General features: G+C 39.0%; 1 long non-coding RNA gene across 3 annotated transcripts in view; it reads right to left on the minus strand.

Moving 5' to 3' along the window:
- LOC107651007 (uncharacterized) overlaps positions 1-15,000 on the minus strand; it is a 105,445-nt gene that overhangs the window by 83,104 nt on the left and 7,341 nt on the right. For all 3 annotated transcript variants that reach the window (XR_008916771.1, XR_008916770.1, XR_001627302.2), the window contains exons 4-5: positions 6,354-6,481; positions 1,774-2,033 (exon numbers count right to left, since the gene is read on the minus strand). This is a non-coding gene — a long non-coding RNA (uncharacterized LOC107651007). The remainder of the gene's footprint in view (positions 1-1,773; positions 2,034-6,353; positions 6,482-15,000) is intronic.

The following is a 15,000-nucleotide window of genomic DNA, read 5'->3' on the forward strand; positions in this document are numbered from 1 at the left end:
GTTGTCGGTAATCATTATTGCTATGTGTCATACCTGGTGTATTTCCCAGGGGTAAGGAAGTAGGCAGCCGAGCCTTCATTTGAATTGCTACTGACAATGGTAAACAATGGTCTTTGGGGGCAGAGGTGAGCAGCAAAGAAGCAGCAAGTAAATGAGGCAGCCTTTCTGGTCATGAGCAGGTCCTGCACTTGTGCAGTATTAATGAGGGCTCACTCTAATAAGGGTTCTGTCTTGGGATCTACTCCAGACAAGTGCTAACACAACAAGAACAAGCAATCATTTCAACATTAAATATTAACAGGATCCAAAAAAATTTCCTCATTTTTCACAAACCCTCTCCTCCCCATATCCTCCTCTCTATTTATTCTAAAAACACAAAAGTGAGCTAAGGACAAACACAAATTTAAATAAAAAATGTTGACTTGATAGCCACTGTCCTTCCTCTAATGTTAGTGGCCAACAACCTATTAATTTCTGTGGTCTGGAGGGTCATAGCATCAAATACTGGTTTTTAATGATACCAGCCAAATACTGCAATTTCCAAAGATCTGACTCTTGTAGGGTAGTTCTGACAAACTTGTAAAGTTCTTTCCAGTCCTGCACCCCTATTTTCAGAGTATTAGGTCAGCATTCATTCAAGAGATCACACGCACAAGCCCCATCAAGTTCCTTTTACTAGTCTATACCAGAGGACTAATCATTCAGAGCAAAATACATTTAAGTGATCAGCACAGTAAACTAAATGACAAAGAAAAATCCTCTCACATACATGGGAGATACACATGCCCACAGGTTCAACAAACCTTCTCCCTATATCTTTTTTCTTTTCAAGCCCTTATCTTCCATCTTTGAATCAATACTGGGTATTGGCTCCAAGGCGGAAGAATTGTAAAGGCTAGGCAATGGGTATTAAGTGACTTGCCCAGGGTCACACAGCTAGGAAGTGTCTAAGGTCAGATTTGAAATCAGAACCTCTTGTCTCTAGGCTTGGCTCTCAATCTACTGAGCCACCAGCTGCTCCTTTTCCTATATCTTTATCCAGAATCCAATCCTCATCTCTTCCTGTTATCTCTTCATATAGGCAGTACCCAAGTAATTGCACTGACTCTCAAACAACAAACCTTTGACTCTTACACAAGAAGGAAGGCAGCTTAGACAAGTGTAGAAGATGATAAGAAAGCTTTCTGCAATCCATGATGTACCCTCAAGTACAAAGCAATGAAGCTGGCAGTATGACTTCTAAAAAGCATCCAGCTAAAGTGGGAATGTTGCTGATACTACTTCTGTCAAAAATGTCTGCATGTCATGGTCCAGACAAGGATGAAGGAGGCTCCTGGAATAGGAGCCTAACTCCTGCTTCTCATTCATCCCCTGCTAATTCTGATTTGAGATTAAATGTGGCAATAATAATCTCCTCCTACTTTCTTCTTCACAACTCTTTTAAAACTCTCCATTCTGAGATATCCTGTATTCCCTGCTCATGAATCTCTGAAAATGGGATGCAGATCTTTGCTCCCAAACCTTGTGGATAATATAGCCTGAAGAATCTGTGCCTACCCAGGTATAGCTCTCTTACATTAATGAAGATTCAGTGCTGCCTTACTCTTTCTACTCCCTATCAAAATATTTATTCTACAGTGAATTGATCTCAGTTATCTCTCAGGAGAATATTGATTCTTCAACTGATTCATACTAACATGTGAATGATGACAGTTAGATTATGCTATTATACTTCCCAAGGGCATTTTTATATTTTTAAAAGGAGATTGTTACCTCTAAAATATGACGGGATTTTTAGTAGACCATTGAGTTTCCATAGGGAATTAGGACTTTCTTGTGTCCTTCAAGTTTTTGTGCCCTCCACAGATGACCACTACCCCTCTCACTTGAATATAAGGTTGACCCCAGAGCTGATATCTAAGCTCTCTAGACAAAATCTTCATCAGCCAGGAGAGACGAATGATACACCACAGAAACAGGACCTCTTATCTTAATACCAGGAAAGGTTGGGGAGCTTCATAAAGATGGTTCACCTGAGAAAGAAACAGGAATTAGTGTATTCCTCAAGAATCAAATACATCATTTATGGAACCACCATTGATAAGAAATCCAAGAATGTACTCTTATCCATAATCCTTCCAGAATTCAATTTCTCTTCCTTTTTATTTCCATACAGACAAAAAGAGAAGAAAAAGGAGGAAAACCCAGCACAACTGATCAATACATCAAACATTCTGAAAAAAAAGTACAATGTTGCGACATTTGTGGACCACTCACCTCTGCAAAGGAGTAGGGTAGAAGTACTTTACAGATCTCTTCTTTTATGCATGCTTGTTCTTCATCATTCATGTTTTATTTGTTTGTGTTTTTGTGTGAGTACAAGCATAATCTTGCATCTCTGAGTCAAAGAGTATGGACATTTTTGTCACTACATAATTCCAAGTTGTTTTCTAAAATGACTGTACTGATTCATAGACTCCACCAACAATACACTAGCGTGACTATTTTCTCAAAACCCCTCCAACATTGGCTTCCCGTTTTTAGTTATTTTGCATCTTTCCATGTTTGGATTTTTATTTCTCTTATTATTAGTTACAGGAGTATTCTTTTATGTCATTGTGAATAGTTTGTAATGCTTCTTTTGAGAATTATTTGCTCATAGTCTTTGGCCACCAATCTATTGGGGTATGTTTTTGGTTTATGTATGGATATATGATTATATATATAATATGTAATTATATATAACATATACTCAAAATCATATTAACACATATATTAATTATTTCTATATCTTGGATACCTAAAGAAATTTGATACAAACATTTTTTGCTTGTTCACCTGCTTCCTTTCCAATCCTAGGTAACAAAGGGTACCTAGGTGACAAAGAATATAGAGCACCAACTCTGGACTCAGGAAGACTTGGGTTCAAATCTGACCTCAGACACTTGCTAGCTATGTGGTCCTGGACAAATAAATTAACCCTGTTTGCCTTGGTTTACTCATTTGTAAAATGAACTGGAGAAGGAAGATGGAAAACGACTCTAGTATCTTTGCCAAGAAAACCTAAATTGAGTCACAAAGAGTCAAATAAAACCAAAAGCAATCCAAAACAACAACAAACATTGACCAATAACAATAGCTAGCATTTATATAATAGTGTTGAGATTTTCAAAGCATTTTAAAAATACTTTCTCATTTTGTCCTTACATACAACCCCAGGAGGTAGGTGTTATTAGTATCCTCATTTTATAGATAAAGCAAATTGAGGAAATGAAGTTATGTGATTTTTCTCCCAGGTCACACAGCTAGTAAGAGGTCATATTTGAACTCCATCTTCCTGACTCTAGAATGATTGCTTGATTCACTGGCTACCTAGCTGCCTCTATCATCAATTATAGGTAATGTTCAGGTTATACATCGCCGGTTTTGTTGAGAGAAAGTATATATCCTATAGTAATATACCCATATATTTTGGGGTCAGAATTACTGATTTTCAAATTTATAGTCTGCCATTTACTAGCTGGTAGATCTGGGCAAAGCACTCCATCTCTCTTAGCTTCAATGATATCATCTATAAAATGGGCATAATAATACTTACACTTCCTACCTAATAGTCTGTTCTGAACCTAGATGGTAGTCATCATTCTAAGATGAGTGGATGGAGCAGTCAGTTGGCTCAGAGAATAGAGAGCCAGCCTGAAGATGGAGTGTCCTGGGTTCAAAATTTGACCTCAGATACTAGTGGTGTGACCCTGGGCAAGTCAATTAACCCTAATTGCTAATCCTTTATCACTCCTCTGCCTTGGAACTCATACTCAGTCTTGATTTTAAGACAGAAGGTAAAGTTTAAAAAAAAAAGTATGAATGGATAAAGAGAGAATCCTTGCCCACATCTTCAGCCAACCTGATGAGATTACAGGAAATGGGCCATTGCTTAAAGGTAACCGATAGGGATGCAGTGATTAGTCACTCTTCCTTTTAACCTATATATAAGCAAGTTGTTCACATGCTTCTCTCTTCCAGGATTGGGGTACAGGAGGCAGAAAAAGAGAATTTAGACCATTGGCCATCACTATGAGCCTCCAAGAGAATATAGGATTCCTTGGGAAAGATGAGTTTATTGGAATGACCAAAAATCATGCCAACAAAATTCTCACATTCAATTCATTTTTTGGAGGAACTGATGGTTACTTGGTCACTTTATGTGTCTATTTATTTGTACACTCCTTTGAGCTGTTAGCATCTTATGCATCCTCTGAGAGGTGGCATAAAGGCTGTCAGATACCCAGGACCTATGTTGTACAGGATGGGAGTTGATGACTTTTAGGTGAACTTCCTGAGAACTTAAATTAGTTTGTTTTAGTTTTTACTTTTCTTTGAATCTCCAGAGCTAAGCACAGTGCAGAACATATACTAGGTCTCTTATTAAATGTTTATTGACTGACCCGTATTTGGAGAAAACTAGACATAACTAGGTCTGTAGCTTCAATTAGATTTTCCTGGATTAATGCCAGGAAGGGACAAAGAATAAAATTTTAGTTTATCCTCTTGCGGATGGCAAACCCTAAGATCTGCAATAGTCATGAACCTTCAGGAGAATCCCCGACCTGAGTTATACAACAATAACAACAACAACAATAGCATGTTAATGTTTACAAAGTACTTGGAAGGTAGAATGGAAAAAGTACTGGACCTGACTTGGCAAATCAGATCCTGCTTTTTTGTCAATACCTGCCTGACCTTAGGCTACTCACTTAACTTTTTTAAAAAAATTAATTAATTAAGGGAAGCGAAGTGGCCCAGTGCATAGAGAGCTAAGCCTGGAGATGAGAGGTCTGGGGTTCAAATTTTACCTCAGACAACTACTTAGCTATGTGACCCTGGGCAAGTCACTTAACCCCCAATTGTCTAGTCCTTACTGCTCTTCTGCCTTGGAACTGATACTTGGTATCAGTTCCAAGGCAGAAGCTAAGAGTCTTAAAAAATCGATTCATTAATTAGTTTGTTTGTTACATTAAAGTTCCCAGATAGTCTCTCTCCCTCCCTTTCTTTCCCACACTGGAGAAGGCATCATTTGACTTCATATATATATGAAAATATATATATATGTATATACATATATATATATGAACACATACACACATACATATGTGTATATGTGTGTGTGTGTGTGTGTGCTGCTTATTTCTACTTATCATTTTTTGGAGGTGGACTTACACAAGTTATTCTTCAAACAATATTTTTGTTTACTATATATAAAGTCTTGTTTCTCTTCATTTCCCTCTTCATAATTTCATGTAGGTCTTTCCATGTTGTTGTTGGGTTGTTTTTTTTTTCAATTTAACTTGCTCATCATTTCTTACAGCACAGTAATATTCTATCACAATCATATGCCACAATTTGTTTAGACCATTCCCAACGGATGGGCATCCCCTTAATTTCCAGTTCTTTGCAACCACAAAGAGGAGGCGGCTATAATTTTCTAGGCTGCAGTTTTCTCATTCATTAAATGAGAAGGTGGACTAAATGACCCCCAAGGTTCCATCTAGCATCATGAGAGAAGAAATACAAATATTAATTCCATTTTACAGAGGAGGATGCTGAGATGTAATAATGATGATCATCATCACAATCACCATCACCACAACGATGATCATAACTAATTTTTATATAGTATGTACTATGTGTCAGGTATGTGTGGTGAACTTACAAATATTACCTCATTTGATCCTCACAGTCACCCTGGGATGAAGATGCTCTCATTATCCCCATTTTACTGATAAGGCAAACAGATTTGCCACAAAGTCACTCCAGAGGAATCTGTTGACTGATAATGACTCATGATTACCCTTCCCAGAGGTATTTGCACACATTGCCTCCCAAAAATCAACTTCTAATTCTCTATTATGCTCAAGCCCCAGAGAAAATCTTTTGAGGAAGGAAACCTGTCTCAAATTCCACCACTTGGGTATTGTGTAATTAGAAAATCTTGTGCCTTTGAACTACATCTCCCAGCATCCCTTTCCTCTTTCAGCCCCACCTTGTGTGCTTGCATATTGTATACAGTTGGATGTTTTCCCACCCCCCTGAGCTCTCTTTTTTCCCATGTATGGGGCTGGGTGAGCTCTCTCTTTTTCTCTAGCCTTTTATTTTCCATTTTTGCTTCAAAGTTATGTATTCATAAATAAATCTTATTAAATATAATACTTGGAGTATTGGGGGTGTTCTGTTTTAATCTTACAGTTTCAGCCATTTCTGTATTCTTGTGAAACAAACCGTGAGGGAAGGATAGAGTAGCCCTGGACTTAGAATCAGAAGGGGCTTGGGTTCAGATACTGCCTTTCAAAACTTACTAGCTATGTGGTCTGTGGGTACACCCCTCAGTCTCTCTCTGGATCCGTTTCTTCCTTGTCAAATGTGGGAAAATGTCTGTAGAATTTACTCTTCCTTTTCTCCTCTCACGAAGGTTTTGGAGAAGATCCTATGGGATAATGTATGTCAAACACTTTGTAAACATTGTAAACTTTATGAAAATAGCAGTTCTCTTTCTCTGAGCCCTATCTTGGCCCAAGAGGAAAGAATAGAGATGAAGAGGGATAGACCCAAATGGAAACCAAGAGGTTATTCCTGGTGCTATCACAGGATAATCTCATTTTTGTGAGCCCCAGGTTGTTTCCCTATATTTAAACCCACAGAAAATTCAGATTGGAAGTCAAGATTCAAAAAGAGTTCTGGTTTTATATAGACCTTTGTACTGAAAACTTCTCGATACTTGGCTATCCACCCTCTATTTATGGATGGATAAAAACAGATGCTAAATTTCCTGAACTGAATACAGAATCCCAGAGGAAGAATTCTCTTGATCAAAAAATAACTAGGTGTGCGCAGTTGATGGATTCTGAGTACAGCAGAAGGAAGACCCAGATTGAATCCTGCTTCTGAAACTTACCAGCTGGGTATTCCTCAATAAGCTATTTAACCTTTCTCAGTTTTAGTCTTCCTCAGCTATTAAATGGGCATACTAATACCACCAATCCCAGAAGGTTATTGTAAGGATCCAATGAAATGCAATGGTGAAAAGACATTTTACATGAAAGCATTATAGAAATATTAGCTGTTGTTACCAACTAAAAACTACAATGAGACATTTGTCAAGTTTTATTTTCATGGTACTGACCTTTCAAATTCCCTACATTATCTACCCAAATTTTATTCTTCTTCAACCTCTCTTCTTATCTGGCTTTCCTCCTACATCCATGCTTTTGTTCAGACTGCCCCTCTCTTCGTGGAATGAAACACACACACACACACACACACACACACACACACACTACACACACATCCATTTCCCTCCACTGAAGTCCTTCTCTTCCTTTAAGGACCAACTCAAGTGCTTCACTTCTGCATGAAGCCTTACCTGACTTTTCAAGAGAAAATGATTTTTTTCTTCTTCCCTTTTTCAATAGCACTTGGCCCAGATGTTTCTCTTTCTAGCTTATCCCATCTTTATGTCATAAAGAATGGTGCTAGTCTCTCTTCACCTTCTACCCCAGCCATTAGACTGTAAGATCCTTAAGAACAGGGTCTGTGCTATAAATATCAGTGCCCCTAGTACCTTCACACATTGCTATTGTTGTTCAGTCATTTCAGTCATGTCTGACTCTTTGTGACTCCATTTGGGGTCTTCTTGGCAAATACACTTAAGTGATCTGCCATTTCCTTCTCCAGCTCTCATTTTACAGATGAGGAAACTGAGGTAATCAGGGTCAAGTGATTTATCCAGGATCACAGGGCTAGCACTTTGAGGCCAGATTGGAATTCAGGAAGGATCAGCACTCTATACACCTAGCTGCTCCACTTGCACCTAGTAGGGCATTTAATACCTGATTGTTTATCTTAATCCATTTTAATCTCTTGGACCTCAGCATCTTCATCTGTAAAATAAGGCAGTTAGACTGCAAGATCTTTTAGGTATCCCTCAACTCCAAACCCTTGATCTCTATGAATGAATTGGAACCTCTGCACAATTATTTAGCTGTGCTGAGCCTCAGTGGACTCCTCTCTAAAGTGGGGTGTAATAATTTCTTTCTTTCTTAAAAGCAGAGGACCTGGCTGGACAAAGGTTCTCATGAGATCTCTTCCAGAGTTAAGGGCTATCATTCTGTCAGCTAAACCATATAACTTCGGGGCTCCCTGCCTGGAAAGGCATAAAACTTGCTCTGTAGCATCTGCTAAGACCTGGTTCTTTCTTTCTCCTATTTCTCTTGTGTGTGCATATTTCTCTTTGAAGTTAAAGAGAGAGAGCGAGAGAGAGAGAGAGAGAGATGAGTAGAGAGAGGAGATGAGAGAGAAAGAGAGAGGAGAAAGAGAGAGACGAAAGAGAGAGAGAGAGAAAGAAAGAAAGAAAGAAAGAAAGAAAGAAAGAAAGTAAAGAAAGAAGAAAGAAAGAAAGAAAGAAAGAAAGAAAGAAAGAAAGAAAGAAAGAAAGAAAGAAAGAAAGAAGAAAGAAAGAAAGAAGAGACAAGAAAGAGAGAAAGAAGAGAAGAATGAGAAGAAAGAGAGAGAGAAAGAGAGAGAGAGAAAGAGAGAGAGAGAAAGAGAGAGAAAGAGAGAAAGAGAGAAAGAAAGAAGAAGAGAAAAGAAAGAAAGAGAGAAAGAAGAGAAGAAGAAGAAAGAAAGAAAGAAAGAAAGAAAGAAAGAAAGAAAGAAAGAGAAGAAGAAAGAAAGAAAGAAAGAAAAGAAAGAAGAAAGAAAGAATAGAAAGAAAAGAAAGAAAGAAGAAGAAAGAAAGAAAGAAAGAAAGAAAGAAAGAAAGAAAGAATAGAAGAAGAAAGAAAGAAAGAAAGAAAGAAAAGAAAGAAGAAAGAAAGAAAGAAAGAAAGAAAGAAAGAAAGAAAGAAAGAAGCCTGACCAATAGAAGCTGAAGGTTTTGAGTCTTGAGCTTCTGAGACATTAACTAATTAGTACTTGCTGTTAGTGAGTTTGCTCTGCCTGCCTGGCTGTGGGGCATGAGAGAAGTAGGTAGGGGTGTCAGCTTCAAAGGTGCCTCTCTATTCTAGCTAAGAACTCATATATCAACAAAACTGTAATCAGGCAAGCCCAGCTGCCTTCCTGTGGGATGAAGCCAGCAAACATCAGTGGTCCTGGAGGGGCTGATGGAGGCTGGAGAGGCTGAGAGGGAAATGGCAGAACAGACATTTGGTTTCCAGGGGGAATTTTAAATGTATGAATAAAAGGAAAACAACAGTGTATCCTGAGCCCAATTTGCAACTGGGCTAGACCTCAGGGAAAATGAAAGACAGATGGCTTGAGAAAGAGGCTTAGCTATTTTGCACGGCATCCTTTCTCCTAGCCCTTCCATTGGGGGCCTAAGGCATTGATAACCCTTTGGCTCCTACTGGAGTGGACCGAGCTCCTTAACCAAAAAAAGGTCTAGCCAAAGTCTTTTCCTTTGCTCCTGTGCCCAGCAATGCCAAGCTTTCTCCTCCTGTCATCACTAGCAAAACATCATCCCAGACAGTATATACTATCAGTTCTACTAGGAATATAAATCACCGTAAGAATTTACACTCTCTCTCCTAGAATTTATATTGATCGATGTTCTTTTTCCATTGGTCAGCAAGCCTAGCCCACTAGGAAGACCTCTGTTCTGGAAGTCAAAAGACATGGGTTCAAGCTGTGGTCTTTCTACTCACTAGCTTTTGTGCACCTCTTTCCTCACTTCCAAGGGTCCATCCAGCCCTAGGATTGTCTGACTCTTTTTGAAACAAAGCCTTCAAAGATGCAGGATTATAGGATCATTGACTATCAGATCTCAGAGGGGCCTGAAAGAGCATCTGATCCAATCCCATCCTGAACCTTGGTTTCCTCATCTGTAAAATGAGAAGGGCAAGACTGATCCACTTCACAAGGCTATGAGGGAAGTTCTTTGTAAATGTCAAAGCACAACATAAATTTGAGTTTTTACTATTATTTTAGCATTGGCTTCTTATAACATATCTGTGATTTAGAAAATATGGTAATATTATCCCCATTGTATAGAGGAAGAGACTGAAAGTCTGAAAAACTAAGGGGCTTACAGGTTCATAAGGTTATAGACAGCTGGAGCTGGAAGGGGCCTTGCTCAGTGATCCCAAGATGCTAATGAAGGTCTTTTAATGCCAACATTTTTATCTTTTTGTCCACTAGTGAAATGAAAGGCTTCATCTTCTATTAAATAAGAATAACAATGATGATAGTAATGATATAATAGCTAACATTAATATAGCATCTACTATGTGCCAGGCACTGTGCTAAAAGCTTTTTTTTTTTTTTAACCCTTACCTTACATCTTGGAATCAACACCAAGTATTGGTTCTGAGGCAGAAGAGTAGTAAGGACTAGGTGATGAGGGTTAAGTGACTTGTCCAGGGTCATATAGCTAGGAAATGTCCCAAGATCTCCCATGTCCAAGCTTGGTTTTCTATCCATTGAGCCATCCAGCTGCCCCACGTTCTAAGAACTTTTACAAATGTTAGCTCATTTGATATTCACAGATATTCTAGAAGGTAGATGATATTATTATCCCCATTTTACAGATGAGGGGGAAAGAGTGTCTACTTGCTCTGTGTATACATAAGGAAAATCTCAGGAAAGTCTAGTTTGACTAGCTAGGATGAAAATGTCCACCGTCTCAGGTCACAGCTCTCTACGTTTCAGAAAAGGGCAGAAGCATCATGATGATGCCAGGGAAATGTCCATTGATTCTCTAGAGAGTGTTTATCCCAATCTCTGGGGGAATCTGGAATTCTCATCCACTTTGGAGAGTGAGAAACTGAGTGCCAGCCTTAGTGGGTTGAATCTGTGTGTTCAAATCAATGAGTTCAACACATATCATCTACTAATATAGAAGGCACTTTGTTGTTCAGTCATTTAGTCACATCTGACTTTATGTGACCCCCATATGGTGTTTTCTTGGCAAAGATACTGGGGTGGTTTGCTTTGTCCTAGTCCAGTGGGTTAAGGCAAATGGAAGTTTGACTTGCCCAGGATCATTCAAATAGTCTGAAGCTGGATTTGAACTCAGGTCTTCCTGACTCCAGGTCCAGGGCTCTATCCACTGAGTCACCTAACTGCCTCCCAACAACAAGAAGAGTGGAATACAGGGGAGATAAGAGATAACTATATAATCATGATATAAATTAAAAGTTTATTTCATGAAAGAGCTGTTAAACAGAAAAGGGCTGTGAAAGGCTCCTAACTGGGTGGATATACACACACACACACACACACACACACACACACACACACACACACACACATGGAAGGCTTCCATAAGAAGGGGGTACCCATCTATGTGACCTTAAAGAATAAGGATTTTCATCAGGGGGATTTGAAGGAGAACAGTCATTTCAGGCTCAAGTGATAGTGTAAAGAGAGATTCATGGGAAAGGCAGATTGGAACCAGATTGTGAAGATAGTGACTATTTCACTAAAGAGTTTTGACTTTATCTGAGAGATAACAGAGAAATATGGGAGGCTCTTGACCAGGAATTATTACCATAATCAGGGAATCAGGACATTTGAATTGAAGCAGCAGTAAGTAGCATTTGCTGCCAATAGCACTAACATGGGCACCAATGGCCCCTACCACTCTGTCTGCCCATAGATAGAATATAAAAATTAGGAGAGATCAAGCTTCAGAACCAGTATTTCCACAGAGGCGAGTATAATGGATAAGGCACTGGACATGGAGACAAGAAAGTCAAATTATACCTGACACTTACGAGTTGCGTGTCCCCAGACAGGCTGCTTAATTTTTCTGTGCTTTAATATATTCATCTATAGAAAAGAAGGGATTAGACTTAATGGTCTCTAAAGATCCCCCTGGTTCGAAATCCTTGATCCTAAATAGTTCCCTTGCTGTAAAGGTGGTACTAAGTTTTTAGACAAGAGGGAGAGCAAGAGATCCAGGTAAGGTGCTATTTTTTAAATCTTTACCTTCCATCTTAGAATCAACACTACAACACTACGTGTTGATTCCAAGGTAGAAGAGTGGTAACAGCTAGGCAATAGAGCTTAAGTGACTTGCACAGAATCACACAGCTAGATTTGAGGTGATATTTGAACCCAGAACCTCCCCTACCTCCAGGCTTTCTATCCATTGGCTTTCAATCCATTGAGTCTCTTGGATACCCCCAAGGTAAGGTGTTATAAAGCAATTCAGTCTGGGGAATGTGGTTATCTCATTGTTTTATCTGTGATTTGGAATTTGTGTTCTGTGAATCCAAGGCTGAGCTCTGCTCTAAGTTGTTTGAAGTCTTAGGCAGAAAGACAATCAAAAAATTGGATAGGCTATGTTTCAAGGTCAATGGCAACTGCATCCTTGGCCACGGTTTCTGAGAGCATGCTTAAATTCTCTGGCATGTCTACACCAGAAGCCAAGAGATTCTGGCAGTTTCTGATTGTATGGCCCCATGATGGAAGGTCAATGATGTAATCAAGACCATAATTTATGAAGCTAAAACTGGCAGAGACATCTATAAAACTGAAAGGAGCCTTGGAGGTCATCTATTCCACCTAATTACAATCAAAGAAAGCCTTGAGAACTAAATTGACCCACCCAAGGTCACATAGGTAGAAAAAGGCAGAGCCAGAGATTAAATCTGGTCCTTCTAACTCTATCCAATATTGTTTCCACCACATCATAATAGACTAGAAGCCAGAAATTAGACAAAGGATTCACCTGGTAGGAGTATTTCCTTTGCTCTATTTACTGATGGATAAACTGAGGCACCTGAGATTATTGTTAGTCAAAAGGTTACACCACCACCAACTCTGAGCCCAATTCCTATTCCCTACTCTCCTTTTTCCTGGAACTCTGTCACAGAAAGAAACACTAAAAACAATTTCCAGAGAGAAAGTGCCCAAAGAAGATGCAGAAATGGAGGAATCTGAAGGGTTGTGAAAGATCATGCCCCAGATTATAGGCAGGAGAGAGCAGTTTCTGGCTCTAGGTTCTTAAATGAGTGGTCACGTTTGACTGTCTGGACTGCATAGGAGAAGCACCTCAGCCTGCCTGACTCAGATCAATAATGAAAGGCATAATAGGGTTAAAGGATCTTTTTATTAGCCCAAGGTCAGATATATATTGAATGGGGCAGAGGAAGCAAAACAGATACAGCCAAATAGAGAGCTTAGGTATGAAGCCCAATTCAATAAACCTAAGCACCTTCTGTAGACAGAACCTTCTTCTAGGACTGAGAAAGACAAGAGGTTAATTTAAATGATGAATACTCTACATAGAGTAGCTTAATGGATAGAGTGCCAGGTCTACAGTCAAGAAGATTCATTTTCCTGAGTTCAAATCTGAGTTCAGATATTTACTAGCTGTGTGACCCTGGGCAAGTCCATTTGCCTCAGTTTCCTTATCTGTAAAATGAGCTGAAGAAGGAAATGGCAAACTACCCTAGTATTTCTGCCAAGAAATTCCCAAATAGGGTCATGAAGAGTTGGACACAACTGAACAACAATTCTAAATAGTCCTTTTACAGTTGGAAAGACTCTAAAAGGACTTCTAAGAGCCCTCGAAGGGAGATTATTTAGAAATGGAGCATTCTTAAAGATTAGCATTATTACAAAAATTAATTTCATAGATTTGGAAACTGAGGCTTAGAATGGGTAAGCAAGCAATGTGCCTAAGATCATACAGATAATAAGTACTAGAGCTGGCAGGTTTCCTGATCTCAAGCCCAGGGATATCCCCACCATCTCTTCCATAGTGAAATAGCCTTGCATTCTTGCAGTTTACTAAGGAGATTTTTGACACATATACATCTTCAGATGCCATAAATCATCTCCTTTCCTCAAACCTTTGTACTAGCTATACTCCCAGCCTAAAATGCAATCCCTTCCTCATCTCTGATTTAGATTCTCTAGACTCCTTCAAACTCAGGTCAAATGCCCCCTCCTTCATGGAACCTTTCCTTATCTAACCTCTCCCTCAGTTGATAGAGCCACTTCCCAAATTTCCTTTATTTTGTGCCTAGAACCTTGACCTTGGAGTCAGGAAGATCTGAGTTCAAATTTAGCTTTAGATCCTATCTATGTGACTCCAGGCAAGTTTCTTTGAGCTTTAGTTTCCTTGTCTGTAAAATGGGTATAATAATAGCACCTATATCACAGGATTGTTATGAGAACCAAATGAGATGACATTTATAAAGCACTTAGCACAGTGCCTGATACAAAGTAGGCACTCAATAAATACTTAGTTGTTTTTTTTTTTAATACTATCTCTCCTATAGGATATAAACTCCTTAAGGAAGGAGGTAAGTTCATTTTTGTCTTGGAATTTTCAGCAGCTAATTGGATCTCAATAAATATTTGTTGATTAATCATTTGATATAACAATAATACAAATAATACATGAACAATCCATCAAGGAGGAGTATAACAAATTCTATGAGACACCTGAGAGGAAAAAGGTTGTTGAAAAGATTGGAATGCATTAGTAACTATCTCAAGACTGTATAATCTCCTTCTCCCTTTCTTCTCCCTCCCTTCCTGACAGTTGTTTCCAAGAGTTATTCCCTTTGCCTTAATATTCTCAGCTCAGGAAGTATCTCTCCTCCAATAGATCAGCTTTTCCCTTTAAGCCATGCAATAGGTAGCTAAATTTTGATGTCTCTACTTGGATTTATCTATGGAGCTGGTCTTTATGCTTCATCCATGCCCCTCTTCCCTTTCTCCTTCTCCTTCATCTCTCCCTCTTCTTTTCTCTCTCTCCCTCTCTCCATCTCTTATTTTTCCTTATTCTCCTCCTTTTCTTTCTTCTTCTCTTTCTTCTCCTCTGCTTCTCTTTCTGCTCCTCCTCCTTCTCCTTTTTTCTTTCTGCCCCTCCTTCTCTTTCTTCTCTCCTTCATTTCTCTCTCTCTGTCTCTGTCTCTCTATCTCTGTCTGTCTGTCTATCTCTCTCTCTGTCGCTATTGCTATATCTCTGCCTATCCTCCTCACAAGAACACA

The sequence above is a fragment of the Monodelphis domestica genome, chromosome 2 (assembly GCF_027887165.1).
Source record: "Monodelphis domestica isolate mMonDom1 chromosome 2, mMonDom1.pri, whole genome shotgun sequence".
NCBI classification, from domain to species: domain Eukaryota; kingdom Metazoa; phylum Chordata; class Mammalia; order Didelphimorphia; family Didelphidae; genus Monodelphis; species Monodelphis domestica.